Raw genomic sequence first — 14,794 nt, 5'->3', positions numbered from 1 at the left:
CACCCGTTCTCTCTGTCCCCTCACGGCCCAACAACCTCCCTTCCTTCCTAACTGCCCCCCTTGACCCCTGCCCCCATTCAACCCCCCGTTCCCTGTCCCCTGAGTGCCCCCCACCGCCCCATCCAAACCCCTCTCTTTCCTGACTGCCCCCCCCCCGACCTCTACCCTAACCAAACACCCGTTCTCTCTGTCCCCTCACGGCCCAACAACCCCCCCTCCTATTAACTGCCCCCCCTTGACCCCTGCCCCCATTCAACCTTCGACCCCCATTCCCCGCCCTCTGACCGCCCCAATCCCATCCACACCCCCGCCCCCTGAGCACCACCCCGAACTCCCCTTCCCTCTATCTACCCCCCCCCCGGCTCCCTGCCCCCTCACCGCGCAGCACAGAGCACCCCTGGCTGGAGGTGGTACAGCCGCAAGGCCCAGAGCATTGCGCCGGTGCAGTGCAGTAAATCGCTCTCCGTAACTGCGACCAGGAGCACATTCCTACGCGGAGCAGTTTAATACACTACAGCCTGGCGCCCTGAGGCTGCGGAGGGAGGGGGAACAGCAGGGGAGAGGCCGGGGGAGAGCCTCCGGGGCCAGGAGCTCAGGGGCCTGGTAGGAGGGTCCCGCGGGCCGGATGTGGCCCGTGGGCCCTAGTTTTACCACCGCTGATCTAGATGAAGACGTACAGCGTCCGGCTACTAACCCACACGGCTTCTCTGGCAGGTTCCGGTGACTCCTGCAGCAGCAGACAGGGGAGACCGCCAGAGGGCTCCGAGACTGTTGATAGGGACAACACCCAGTCCCTGCACATCACAGGGAGCAAATCTCCGTGTCTGCGTGTGAGCTACAATTTGTTACAGGTGTCGGCAGAGGTTTGCAGTCCGAGGCTCAGACTTCAGCCGACTCACCCGAGCTGTCCAAGCTCCGTTGGGTCAGCGGCTGGCCTGGAGATATTTGAGACTTTGCAAATGATTAAATGTGTCTTCCTGTCGCTGGCCCTGGCGCCGTGTGAGTCTCCGTGTGTCTCTGTGTGTGACTGTTTGCATTTCTCTCTCTCTCTGTGTGGCTGTGACGGGGGGAGGCAGAGGGAGACTGCGCTCTCTGGGCATCCCATACAATGATTATTTTGGTCTCCCCCTCCTTGTTCTAGGTGCCCTTTCCCAGCTGCAGCTGGTGGCCTCTGGCCCCGGGTTGGGAAAGGTCTCCGAGCCCCTCACACTGACCTGCGCTGTCTCTGGGGTCTCCATCAATACTCAGGGTCATGTCTGGTACTGGGTTCGGCAGTTTCCTGGAGAAGAGTTGGAATCCATGGGATATGTTTATCCATATATCAGGGTCACGCGCTACACCCCGTCTCTCCAAGACCGGATCACCATCTCCACAGACACCACCAGCAACCAGGTCTCCCTGCAGCTCCACTTGCTGACAGCTGCGGACACCGCCACCTATTACTGCGCCCGGAGAGACACAGTGACACGGAGACAGGGGGCCTGGGACAAAAAGGGGACCAGCCACACACGTCGCCTCCCGGAGAGAAGACACCTGACTTTGCCCTTGCGATCCACCCAATTCCCATGTCCCTGGAAAGAGACGCTTTGTCAGAGGCACCCACGAAGCTGGAGAGAAGCAGAGAAAGAGGAAACACCTGCGCTGGTGAATGGGCAGAAGAGAAACTTTTTTCAGAGTAACAGCCGTGTTAGTCTGTATTCGCAAAAAGAAAAGGAGTACTTGTGGCACCTTAGAGACTAACCAATTTATTTTAGCATGAGCTAAGCTATTTTAGCATAAGCTATTACCAGCAGGACAGTGGGGTGGGAGGAGGTATTGTTTCATATTCTCTGTGTATATATAAAGTCTGCTGCAGTTTCCACGGTATGTATCTGATGAAGTGAGCTGTAGCTCACGAAAGCTCATGCTAAAATAAAGAGAAACTTTGTTACAGGAGTTTTGCAGTTTTGGAAACCACCAATCCGGACCTGAGGTTCCAACAGGCTGTCCTGTCCGCTCCGCAGCTGAACTGGGGAGCTGAGGGTCTGGTGGGCCCCTCTGCCAAATGACTGGTATTCCCTGGCTGCCCTAGCTCTGGCCCATGGGAGGGTTTGTGTGTGTGTGTGAGTGTGAGAATTTTTCCCAGTAGGGTAGAAAATTTGTGGGTGGGTGTGTTTTACTCCACGAGTAAATAAATTTAAGCCACTGACACCTACCGTGCTTTACTCTAGACTGTCTCCTGATTTACACTCCTGGAGGCGTGAGAGGAGAATCAGCCTAACTCAGGGGTTCTCACACGTCATTGCACCGTGACCCCCTTCTGACAACAAAAATTACTACACGACCCCAGGACAGGGAATCGAAACCTGAGCCCACCCAAACTCAGCTGCCCCTGGTGTGTGTGGGGGGGCAAAAGCCCGAGCCCCACTGCTCTGCACAGGAGTCCTAAGGCTTCAGCCCCAGGCTGGAGGCCTGTAAGCCTGGGACTCACCACCCAGGGCTGAAGCTCTTGAGGTTTGACTTTGGCCCCGGGTGGTGGAGCTTGGACTTCGGCCTCAGCAAGTCCAACACCAGCCCTGATGCTCCCATTAAAACATGGTCACGACCCACAGTTTGAGAGCTGCTGCCCTAGAATGAGTGACTGGAGAATTAGTCCTCACAAGACAATGGAATTTCCACTGAGAGTCAGTCGCATCGACCCCACTGGAATTCCTCCTGCTTTACACTGAGGTGCTGGCAGGGCTGGTTCCCCACTCTGGCCCTTCGAGTGCAGAAGGCGTGGGGCTGCAAGGACTCTAACAGTTAATACTGGCCACTCCAGGCTGGTAATGCTGCCACCACCCAAGTGAAAACTGCCTTTTGCCAATCCAGAAAAACCTCACTTGGAAAGATTTTTTCTGAGGCCCTTCAGCTTTTCCACCCCTCCCTCGGAGCAGCCCAGAAAGAAAACAATAGAAAAGGGAAGCTCAGCTGTTGTATCAGCTGATTAACATATGCACAGCCTCCTTACCTCCTAAGACACAGAAATCTTATTGTGGTCTTAAAAAGGGTACATTTTATTGAAAAAAGAAAGAAAACAACTCTGACAACTCAGGTTGTTAGGGATTAAACACCAAAAATGACTTTCTTTGGGTCCAGCTTAAAGGTTACAAGAAAATAAAAACAGAACAAAAGCACCTGGGGTTAGCACAGAGGAATCCACAAGCCCAAACTGAAGAATTCAATCTAATTGCGTCTAACTAGACATTCCTGGTCTACTTACATATCTGGGGTTCCTATTGAGGAGTTTCTAGGTATGATGCTGATGATTTTTATACTGGGCCCAGACCTTACAGCATGTTGCTGCCCAGGCTGCTTCTGTCGGAGAGAACAAAAGACCCCTACACCCAGCAGTTTCCCCCCATTTGAAAGGGTTCAGCTTCCCTATTGGTGTCCCTCAGTCAGGTGCCAGCTCATATTAAGCTTCCCTCTTAACCCTTTACAGGTTAGATTAAACCCCTGGTTGTATGTGAAGTAACAGTAACCCTGTTCTGTTTCTTTTACAGGCTTTGTGGCCGTGGTCACTTTAACCCAGCCGAGTTCTGCCCAGGCAGAGCCAGGCAGTTCCCTCACCCTGGACTGTGTCACCTCTGGGTATAATATCAATGACCACCGTTTGAGCTGGATCCGACAAGCCCCTGGGAAAAGTCTGGTCTGGCTAGCAGCCCTCAGGGCAGGATACAACCTACATCAGGGATGAGTTCAAAGGGCGGGTTACCCCCTCCACCAATGGTGCCCCTGGCAAGCTAAAGATAAAGAGTCTCACAGCTGCAGACATGGCTACTTACTAGTGTGCCAGCCATGCAAGTGGTCGCTGCCTGGCTTCCTCTCCTACAATATCCCTCGTGGAACTGGCCTCCGCTCACTGAACACATTTTTCTCTTTGCATGAACTTCACCCCTGCCCTAAGGACAGTAAAGGGGCCAAACATCAGTGGAGTCCCACATCAGTCCTCAGAGTGCGGGTTCCTTGCGGAACAGGCCTTCCTCTGCTGCCTCTCCAAAGCTAGAATTTTACCCCGAGATTTGTGGCTTTGGTCTCTGCAATTTCAACGTGCGTCATTCAAATCAACTTGTGATCGGGAAGCACCATCCTTGCAGGTTAGGCCAGCAGAGTGGGAATCGGGAGAATCTGAAGTTCAGTGTCACAGCCTGGAACAGAAACAATGTGAAGTGAAGCAAGGGACTCCCTTTGTCTGGCTTGTGTGTTTAAAGTGAAACCTCTTGAGTGCAAGGCCTGTCTCCTGTGGTGCGTAGGGGCAGCAGCTGACGCACTGGAACCCTGACCTTGGTTGGGACCCTTCAGATGTTACAAAAATGCCAAGAATAATGACCCCTGGATTTGAATGGCAAAAAGGACCCTTACGTGAGACCACTTCACCCAGTGGGTCCTGCATCCAGAAGAAATGTTGAACTGGAGCACTGGTGTTATAAGGAACGTGCAGGACAAAGTCACAGATTTTTGAAGCCGGAAAAACCATTCCGAGACCATTGTGCCCCTCTGCATGACACACATCCCAGGCATTCCTGTAACAAACTTTTCTTTGAGCCACAGCGTGTCTGTTGAGCGGCAGTATATCTGTCTGATATGGGTGACAGTGCTGGACAGGCAGGGAGGTGATCTGGGCTCCAATTCTAATCTGCCACCAGGCTGCAATGGCCGAGGGGGAACAGGAATCCCTTGGTGCAGTGGTCCCCAGAGGGCAGCAGAACCTGGGGAAGGAGACAGAGACGTCTATCCTGTAGTGACCACGCGGAAGCAGGAAAGGGTCAGGAAGTGCGAGCATGCGGTGCCCTGGAGAATGACCGGGAGTTGGTAACGCAGGTCGGGGGCGGAGACAGCGGTCGCTATACCCGTTACTGAGCAAGCGATGGCAGCAGAGCTCTGAAGGACAGAGATCGAGCCGCTCTCAGTTCTCTGGTGGTCTGTGAAAACCGCATGGCTTTTCTCTTTCCTTTTAAATTGCAGCTGAAAGTCTGTGGTTTCCCCACTGCCTGCTGCCTTCTTAAGTATAATGAGCAGACAGGGTAATGATTTCAAGAGCTACTATCCTATTGTTAAAAGAAAAGGAGGACTTGTGGCACCTTAGAGACTAACGAATTTATTTGAGCATAAGCTTTCGTGAGCTACAGATCACTTCATCGGATGCATTCAGTGGAAAATACAGTGGGGAGATTTATATACAGACATGTAGCTCAGGAAAGCTTATGCTCAAATAAATTGGTTAGTCTCTAAGGTGCCACAAGTCCTCCTGTTCTTTTTGCGAATACAGACTAGCACGGCTGCTTTTCTGAAACCTATCCTATTGTTGTAGTCTGTACAATTTTAGGGGATGAGAATTTGAATGAAAGACCCTACCAGAATAAAACTGTCTTGCAATTAATAGCTTTGAAGTGTCTTGTGTGTCTGAGGAGTTTTCACCCTATATAAGCCTGACTTTCAAGAAAACACTGGTCCTTATTTTTAAAGGTAGATAGATACCAAAAAAAAGTGGGCTAGGTGCCTAAGTCCCATTCCTTTCAATGGGGGTTTGGCGCCAAACCTGCTTACGACTGTTTTGAAAATCCCAGTAGGAGCCTACTTTGCATCATCACCTTCTAAAGACTTTTTAAAATCTAGCCCGATTGCTTTGCTAGAAAGAGGCAGATTCTCCGGTGGTGTAATTCAGCGTAGCCATGCTGACTTCATTAGCACTGCACACAGACACACGACTTCCGGATCCAGCTCTAAGCCTTTACACTGATTTTTTATATTTCAAAACAGGGCAATGCTAGCACGGGGTGAGATTCTGTTCCCATTCCTCATTTCCAGTCGTATTTTACTCTGTGAGTAGCTCGATTGCTCCGGATTCTCCCCTCGGTAATAATGGCTGCACGCTGGAGTCTCTCCTAATTTACACACGAGTACACAAAAGGAGAGTTACCCCATGACACCCGCAGAGTTAGTCCTGCCTAACACCATGGTGAATGAGACATGATCCAGCCTCACTGAGTACAATGGCCTTATTTCTGCTTTACACCAGAGTGATTAAGAAGACAATTCAGGCCCATTGACTGCAGTGAAATTACTTCTGCTTTACACTGAAGCGTGAGGGAGGGGGAATCTCTGCCCCGCACTCACTCCATTGTTACTATTCAGAGAATAAGTTCCTACTCCGTGTTCAGAAGTCCTCACCATTTAGACGTGTGACAGTGAAACATTTGTATTGTATAGCCAACGCTTGAAAACGTGGCTTGACCAACATCAAAGATAACTTTCGGTTTAGGATCTTCCATGGCTCCCACCTGGGTAGTATCTGAGCCCTTCACAAACAATGTATTTATCCCCACAAGATCCATGAATGGCAGGAAACCATTGCTTGATGGGGAACGAAGTAAAAGCAAGACTGAGTGGGTGGTCCAAGGTCTCTGCTCTTTGGAGCAAGCACGTCAACCTTTCCCTGAATGTGGATGGGAAGAAAATTCCCCTACGGTGAGGGTATCCCATAGGTTGCCACGAGAATCAACCTTGCCCCTTCTTTTCAAGCACTGGGTATTGGCTCCTGTTGAAGAACTGAGCTGGATGGACAGGACTGATGCCTTGGAGCAATTCCTCTGTTCCCACCACACAGTGAGTATGTGGCCGCGCAGGTCACAGACTTTGAGCTATTCAAGGGGCCTAAGGGAGCTGGGTAGTAACTATTTGCCTAACTTCAGGCAATTTTGAGAAATCTCAGCCTGAAGGCAGATCTCCTGCGTCCTAGTCCATTAGTCAGCGGGTGGGTGGAGAGTAGGCGGGGAGAGACAGAAGGCGGATGCAAAGCTTCTGAAATGCAGAACCGTTTGCCTTCCCTGGAGGAGATAAGAATTTAGGGCGATAGCTTCAGAGGGAATATTTCACACAACGCCGCTGTGCTAAAGCAGAAACCAGCGGCAGTCATGCTGCCGTTACGCTGTCTTTGCATTATCTCATGGTGCAGCTTGTCAGGTGAGCAGGGAAATGCAGACTCTTGTCAGGTGTTGGGGTTTTGTCATGTCTCTAAGGAACTGATGACAGCACTGGATGGCAGCTCTGGTATTTAACCCAGTCTGTGACCCTGGGCTGAGGGGAAAACTTCGTTTTGTCTGGGCAGGTCATTTTGTGACTGTCATGCATTTTGGAGACTAGAGGGGCCCCTGCTCTGGTGTGGTATAATCCTGTCTCTGTTCTCTTTCTTTTACAGGCTGGGTGGCCGCGATCACTTTGACCCAGCCAAGTTCTGCCCAGGCAGAGCCAGGGAACTCCATTACGCTGGACTGGACCGTTTCTGGGTACAATGTCAATGACCGTCATATGCAATGGTTGCGCCTGCCCCAGGGGAAAAGTCTGGTCCGGATAGCATCCTTCAGACCAGGCTACACTGTCTACATCGCGGATGAGTTCAAAGGACGGGTCACCCCCTCCACCAGCGGCTCCGCTGGCAGGCTAAAGACAGACCGGCTCACGGCTGCAGACACCGCTACTTACTACTGTGCCACAGACGCACAGTGATCGCTGCCTGGCTTCCTCCCCGACAATATCTCCCCTGGGACTGGCCTCCTCTCCCTCACCCATCTCTCTCGCACACGGACTTCACCCCGGGCCTATGGACAGGAAAGGGCCCTTCAGCAACAGAGTCCCACATCAGTCCCCAAAATATGGGGCCCCTGGTGAACAGGCCCTGTTCTAGGTCTTGTCTAAAGGGTTTTACGTTTTACCCTGAGAGACGCAGGGCTTTGCTGTCTGCACTTTTAGCTTGTGTTCTTCAATCAGATGGTGATCAGGGAGCAGCCTGGTTTGCTCCTTAGGCCACTGGAGCCGGAATCAGGAAATGTTCGTGCTGTTCCTGGCTGTGGCACAGATCTACAGAGTGAAATGAAGCAACTGACATCCCCTGTCCCTGATTCCTTTCTTGGGCTTCTCTGTTTAGCTTTCAGAGTAGCAGCTGTGTTAGTCTGTATTCGCAAAAAGAAAAGGAGGACTAGTGGCACCTTAGAGACTAACCAATTTATTTGAGCATAAGCTTTCGTGAGCTACAGCTCACTTCATTGGATGCATAAAGTGGAAAATGCAGTGAGGATGTTTTATACACACTCACCAGCAACCACACACCACACAACAGAACCACTAAACCAGGAACCTATCCTTGCAACAAAGCCCATTGCCAACTGTACCCACATATCTATTCAGGGGACACCATCACAGGGCCTAATCACATCAGCCACACTATCAGAGGCTCGTTCACCTGCACATCCACCAATGTGATATATGCCATCATGTGCCAGCAATGCCCCTCTGCCATGTACATTGGTCAGACTCGACAGTCTCTAGTAAAAGAATAAATGGACACAAATCAGATGTCAAGAATTATAACATTCATAAACTGGTTGGAGAACACTTCAATCTCTCTGGTCACATGATTACAGACATGAAAGTTGTGATATTACAACAGAAAAACTTCAAAACCAGACTCCAGAGAGAGACTGCTGAATTGGAATTCATTTGCAAATTGGATTCAATTAACTTAGGCTTGAATAGAGGCTGGGAATGGCTAAGTCATTATGAAAGGCAACCTATTTCCCCCTTTTTTTTCCTACCTCCCCCCCACCCCCCACTGTTCCTCAGACGTTCTTGTTAAACCCTGGATTTGTGCTGGAAATGGCCCACCTTGATTATCATACACATTGTAAGGAGAGTGATCACTTTAGATAAGCTATTACCAGCAGGAGACTGGGGTGGGGGGAGAGAAAACCTTTTGAAGTGATAAACACCAAATTTTTCGTGGTCTGTGTGTATAAAACATCCTCACTGCATTTTCCACTTTATGCATCCGATGAAGTGAGCTGTAGCTCACGAAAGCTTATGCTCAAATAAAATGGTTAGTCTCTAAGGTGCCACAAGGACTCCTTTTCTTTTTGTGAATACAGACTAACTCCGCTGTTACTCTAAAGACACAAGAAGTAATTCTTCTGCTCTCCTCCACACTAATTAGGCTAATTAATGAGTGTTTATGCAAAGTCTGTGGGGAACTTCCTGTTTACAAGCCAACCTCTTTCCTCCTCTCAAATAATCACGTCAAAACAGCAGGGCTGTCACTTGCTTTTACAGCTCAGAATATCGACTTTTAGTTTGGCTGCAGAGGACAGTAAATATGAGGCATATTTTAATTTATCTTTGCTTGATGGCACTTTGTCCAGGTAAATGGAAAACATAGGGGATTCGTGTGATTCTGGGGTATTAGAGATAAATCTGGAATGTCAATGTTTATGATATACTTTTCCACAGGTATCCAGTCGCAGATTCAGCTGGTCCAATCTGGTGCAGAAATTAAGAAGCCCGGCAAGTCTGTGAAGCTATCCTGTAAAACCTCAGGGTTCACTTTCACTTCTTTCTACATGCATTGGATCAGCCAGGCTCCCGGGAAAGGTCTTGTTTGGGTAGGAAGAATTGACCCTGCAGATAGTGAAACAAAATATTCCGAGTCCTTTTAAGGGAGGTTCACCATTACCACAGATAATTCCATCAGCACTGCGTATCTCCAACTCAACAGCCTGAGAATAGAAGACACCGCTGTGTATTACTGTGCTAGACACACACTGAGAAGAAGCTTATTTAAAGCCATGCAAAAACTCTCTGTAGAGAGGAAACACAATATTGTAGACTGAACATATGCTACAGCCTTGCCAGGTCACACGTCTACTGCTTATCCCCTGTAGGGCAGTGGAGGGTTATCTACTCTACGGCGTTCTAGTCTAGTCTATTCTGTTCTTATCTGTTCAGGACGCAGTTCATTTGTTCATAATTATGTGGAATCCATCACTTTTCTTGGAAGATCATTCCACCTTTAAAACATCTCAGAAGTAAGACGTTTTTCCTTGAGTGCACTGAAAAAGACAGAATGAAGAGATAAATCAATATGAAACTGAGGGAATGTCACAGAAAGATGAACATACTTTTAAAGTTTTCCCACAACGTTTTTATGTGAGGAAAACATTTTACTTAAAGTCCATCCAGCATCAAAGAAAAGAAAATTAACATAATTTAAAGATAGCGGTGCTGGTTTATATTGCTTTAAAACTATAGACTGTCTCACCTGTCATGATTTTCATAAACAGAATCCACAACTGATATATTGAAAATTCCTAAGGGATCTGCTCCCATTCAGAGGAGTTGGGGATCCAAATCCTTAAGGGAGTTTTGGAAATCTCGGTCAAGTTACACCTGGATGCCTTTCTGAAAGATGTATTTTAATCAAAGACAAGGAAATGGGCCGAACACAGCAGCAAGTGGAGGAAATTCTCTGGCCTGTGTTACACAGGAGGTCAGGCTAGATGATCCCAGTGGTCCAACCTGGCCCTGGAAATGATGAATCTAGGCAACAGAAAATATATCTCATGTTGGCCGATCTGGGTGCAGAAGTATGAGACAAGGCTAATCAGCTGCTTATTCCTTCTCCCAGGAGGAGGTGAAAAAGCGGGACTAGGGATTGGCAGAGCCTTGGCTCCACTCCCCTACTCAAAGGTCACTTTAGCTGATGTAAGGGACAGGGAGTTATTTAGTGCCCATAATTTCCAGCAGTAAAGGCCTGATCCAACCCTACTGAAGTAAACGAGAATCCGTCCATAACTGGCCTAAGAGGAACTGGATTACACCCTGGGAAGACGAAGGGAGCACAGGAAGAGGTGTGAATCAGAACCATATCTCTGAGACACAACGCCTCCCAGGGTTAGCCCTGGGCTGGTGCAGATCCTTTCAGGGTTGTGCCTAAAATAAAAGCCTAACTCATTGTCCTCAAAGTTTCCACTAGATGGGTGAGCGACTCCCCCACATGAGCGCGATGATCAGAAACTGGGCCCAACTGTCCTGCTGCTTTTGAGTATTTATGCAAAGTCTGTCGGGAGTTTCCTGTTTAAAAAGCCAACCTCTTTCCCCCTCTAGAATAACCACATTGAAACAGCGAGGCTGTCACCTGCTTTTCCAGCCCAGAATATCGGTGTTTGGTTTGGCTGCAGAGGATAATAAATATGAGGCGTATTTTAATTTATCTTTGCTTAATGACAGCTCATCCAGGTAATTTGAGAACATGAGGGATTCAGAGGATGCTGGAATAATGGGGATAAATCTGCTGTTCCAATATTCATTGTATGCCTTCCCTACAGGTGTCCAATCCGAGGTTCAGCTGGTCCAATCTGGGGCAGAAATGAAGAAGCCCGGAGAGTCTGTGAAAATATCCTGTAAAACCTCAGGCTTCACTCTCACCGACTACTATATGCATTGGATCAGGCAGACTCCTGGGAAAGGACTGGTTTGGATTGGAAGAATTGACCCTGAAGATGGTGCTACTAGCTATGCCGACTCAATGAAAAACAGAGTCACCATCTCGACAGAAAACTCCATCAGCACCGTGTATCTGCAACTCCGCAGCCTGAGAGCGGAAGACACGGCTGTGTATTACTGTGCTAGACACACAGTGAGAGACACCTAGTTCTAGCCCTGCAAAAACTCTTGGCGTGCGGGCAACAATACCTCATATACTTTTGGCATGTGAAAATCTAGCAGGGTTATATCTATTCTATCCTCACTAGGGTGCAGTGTAGATTCATCCCTTAGACACAGATACATTTTAGCTGGGTTTATATTAATTCAGGGGTTGGTCCCATCGTTTGATTGTTTTTGAATAATGATTAAGAAATTTAGGATTACAAGCATTGTAAGGGAATACCAAGAAGGCAATTATACACGTATTCAATGACTAACAAACAGTAACACAGACTATGTCTCTGTATTCTATCAATGGCTATGTATAGGAAAAGACAGTTTTAGAGAAGAGAGAAAAAGTGAAAAATCTCAAATTATTCCAGGAATTATAGAGGAGAAAGAGAGAATTTTGTTTAAAGTCATGTGGGAAGAATTCAGATACAACAGAGAGAAAGAGAGGGTGTGTGTGTGGAGATAGATAGATAGAGTGGGTGTACGAGAATAGATAGATAGATAGATTAGATTAGATAGATGGGGTGTATGAGGAGAGAGAGAGAGAGAGATAAGGGGATGCATGGGGATGGATAGATAGATAGATAGATAGATAGATTTGATTAATTTAATAGAAATTGGGTATCCAAATCCCCTTTCGCAGCTTGAAAATCTCAGCCGAAGCGTACGTCTCCCCTTACGGCAGCGTGTGGCAGACTCACACTGCATGGCCGGCTAGCAGAGGTTTAAGCAGCCGTGTAGATGGTGAGGCCCAGCTTTGGCGGGCAGAGAAGAAGAAAGTGCCCCCATGCCTTCGCCCCCAGGGCATATACCCTACGCAGGTTCTCCGCACACCCGGGCAGTGCCATCCACCTCTACACTGCGACTGGTAGTGTCGTGTCCCGCTGCCTCCCCACCGCCAGGGCCTGACACTGTGGTGTGGCAAATCTAGACACAAGCGGCCTTGTACTGCGGCAGGTCGCTACACACGCTGTGCCTGTCCCCCATGGGCCGCCCTCAGTATAGACGTCACCTGAGCGTCTGCGACAGCTGCCTGCTAAAACAGCCACCCACTAGATGCCTGGTTTTAGAGCTGATGATAGTCCTTGTTTCAAACCTCAGTGACCTTCCTGGAGGGGTATTACCATGAAAGGGCAACGGCTCCCTCCAGGAAGCGTAGCTGGAGTGCTGTGCAGGTACCAGAAGATGCATAATGGGCTTGTGAGTCTAGCAAGCTGCGAGCAAACCTAGGACTTGTGTCTACCCCCACCCCCCAATTAAAAACAAATAAACAAATAAAAATCGTGACTGAGCAATGTAATGGGGGCCACCAGGAAGGTTTCAGTAGCTTCCTCACCATAACACTGGTGATTTCACTGAAAAATACGCCCAAGTTACTGACATAAATATAGTTTCAAGCATGAAATTCCCCTTGACATATAGGGCCAGCACAAGGTCTATGAAATACTTAATCCTTTGAGGTAGATGGAGCTGTTCCACTTTGTGTGAATAATCAAATATTCATTGGGACAGAGAGAAAAAGACTGACTCTATAGTATGGAGGTTTGGGCACTCACCTGGAATTTGGGAGCTCCAGCTTCAAGTCCCCAGTCTGAATCAGGATCTTCCATATCACAGGTAAGTACCCTAATTACCAGGCTAATGGCTATTATGTAAGAACATTGGAACATAAGACCGGCCATACTGCGTCAAACAAAAGGTCAATCTAACCCAGTACGACAATGGCCAATGCCAGGTGCCCCGGACGGAATGAAGAGAACAGGTCATCATCAAGTGATCTATCCCCTGCCGCCTACTCCTAGCCTCTGGCAAACAGAAGCTAGGGACACCATCCCTGCTCATCTTGGCTAATAGCCATTGATGGACCTATCCTCCATGAATTTATCTAGTTCTTTTTTGAACCCTGTTATAGTCTTGGCCTTCACAACATCCTCTGGCAAAGAGTTCCACAGGTTGACTGTGCGTTGTGTGAAGAAATACTTCCTTTTGTTTATTTTACACCTGCTGCCTATTAATTAGATTGGGTGACCCCCTACTTCTTGTGTTATGAGAAAGAGTAAATAAGACTTCCTTATTTACATTCTCCACACCAGTCATGATTTTATAGACCTCAGGCGTATCCCCCCTTAGTTGTCTCTTTTCCAAGCCTAAAAGTGTGGGTTTGCTTTCAGAAAGTCCAGCCTGGACATGCAGTGAGTCTGTTTGACTGCACTCCTGAAGGTCATGGGGTTGAGTCTCGCTTGATCTCATAGTGAAAGGCCAAGTCTGGTTCACCCATCTTCAAAATGGGTACCCGATCCATTCGGTTAGGGCAGTGGTTCTCAAAGCTGATCCGCCGCTTGTTCAGGGAAAGCCCCTGGTGGGCCAGGCCGGTTTGTTTACCTGCCGCGTCTGCAGGTTCGGCCGATCGCGGCTCCCACTGGCCGCGGTACGCTGCTCCAGGCCAATGGGGGCTACAGGAAGGGCAGTAAGCACATCCCTTGGCCTGCGCCGCTTCCTGCAGCCCCCATTGGCCTGGAGCGGCGAACCACAGCCAATGGGAGCCACGATCGCCAGAACCTGCGGATGCAGCAGGTAAACAAACCGGCCCGGCCTGCCAGGGGCTTTTCCTGTACAAGTGGTGGACCGGCTTTGAGGACCACTGGGTTAGGGCATTCAAAGGCATGTCGACATGACGCTGGCTCCTCACTCTCCTGTGTACTGTTAGCTATGAAACTGTTGTGCCTTAACTGAGTGAGCTCGATGAGCCATTGGCTTGGGAGAACTGATGTCAGAAACCTTCCTGGGAAAGTTTCACTGGAACAAATGTGTTTTCACAGAATATTTTGGTTTTGATGAATTGTCATTCCCCAATAAAAAAAAAAAAATGTTTAACTGAAAAATTCCAGACCAGCTCTCATGCTTATCCCATTCTAGTGGTTAGTCAACCTAAGATGATAACAGCTCTCAGGTAAGGCAAAAGCTCAGGCTTTTAGCGTTGCGGGTTCAACTCTTGCTGATGACTGTGATACACAGGCCTTGTGCTGCCCCTCTGAGCTGTACGGTTCTTTGTCTCACTTAAATCCTCAGCACTGGCTGTGTAGGGGGATGCATTGGTTTGATTAATATTTGCTGGCCGTCTGCAGAGCAAGTCAATCTTATTCTGGTATTTATAACTTGGGTATCTCCTGGTCACCTCATGTAGGCTGGGATTTTCAAAGCAGCCTAAGAGATTTATGCACGCTAATCCCTTTGAATTAATGTGCTTGATTCCCTTAGGCTTCTTTGAAAATTCCATTCCTAGCAACTA

At 48.6% G+C, this 14,794-nt stretch overlaps 1 protein-coding gene across 1 annotated transcript in view; it reads left to right on the top strand.

The window, feature by feature from the left end:
- LOC144273716 (immunoglobulin lambda-1 light chain-like) overlaps window positions 1–14,794 on the top strand; it is a 191,080-nt gene that overhangs the window by 113,894 nt on the left and 62,392 nt on the right. The window lies entirely within an intron of this gene.

This window comes from Eretmochelys imbricata, chromosome 13 (assembly GCF_965152235.1).
Source record: "Eretmochelys imbricata isolate rEreImb1 chromosome 13, rEreImb1.hap1, whole genome shotgun sequence".
NCBI classification, from domain to species: domain Eukaryota; kingdom Metazoa; phylum Chordata; order Testudines; family Cheloniidae; genus Eretmochelys; species Eretmochelys imbricata.
Note: the sequence above shows the minus strand (reverse complement) of the source record. Positions and strands in the feature narration are given on the sequence as shown.